Genomic DNA, 815 nt, shown 5'->3' with positions numbered 1-815 from the left:
AGTGCAAGAATCCCTCTGTGCCCAGCAGCCTCTCTTCGACAGAGCTCTCTGCCAGTTAGAGCTAAGCCCCTGCAGTGCTCAGACCAGAGCACCTTAGTGCCTCACTGACACCAGGAAATAAAGGTATATCTTCTTGTTCAGTAAGAGGTGATAGAGCTGTAATTGTGCATGCCTACATTTTCCAAAGAGGAGACCAAAGCCTTCCTGTCTTCATCAACTAAATGCAGTAAGAGGGCTTTCATTAGGTCTGCAGTGCTGAGTCAGAGTAGACCCATGTCTCTAGGGACCTGCTGTAGAACAGGACCTTCATTCACTTTGGCCCCTGAGGATTCAAACAAGCTCAACACAGTGTTGCAACATCTGAAGTTCCCAAATGTCTTTTTTTTTTTTTTTTTTTTTTTTTTTTTTCTAGAATGGGGATCGGTTACCCACTTCAAAATGAGCAGGGCCAATGTAGTCACTTAGGTCATTGGAAGCCTTTTGGTGAAACTCCCTCAGTCCTGTTGTGCAGGACAGAAGACACCAATGTATCCTCTCTCTGTACCTGCTAGTGCTCCCACTGCCACTCTGGGCAGCTGCACAGGTTTGTTTACAGGTGACAGTGAGATACTGAACAGAAGAAAAGGTAGCACAGAATAAAAAACTGAATTTTCAAGAAAGAACACAGTGGAAACAAGACACAGTCTCACAAAGCATTTATGTCTATGTTTCTAATGAAAAACAAGCAGAACATCAAATACATTCCATAAGTTTCACATATAATAATGAAGAGGCAATACAGGACAGGCACAATTTTCCTTCTCTCTTTGGCAGAA

This window comes from Vidua macroura, chromosome 3 (assembly GCF_024509145.1).
Source record: "Vidua macroura isolate BioBank_ID:100142 chromosome 3, ASM2450914v1, whole genome shotgun sequence".
Lineage (NCBI taxonomy): Eukaryota > Metazoa > Chordata > Aves > Passeriformes > Viduidae > Vidua > Vidua macroura.
This window is presented reverse-complemented; position numbering follows the sequence as displayed.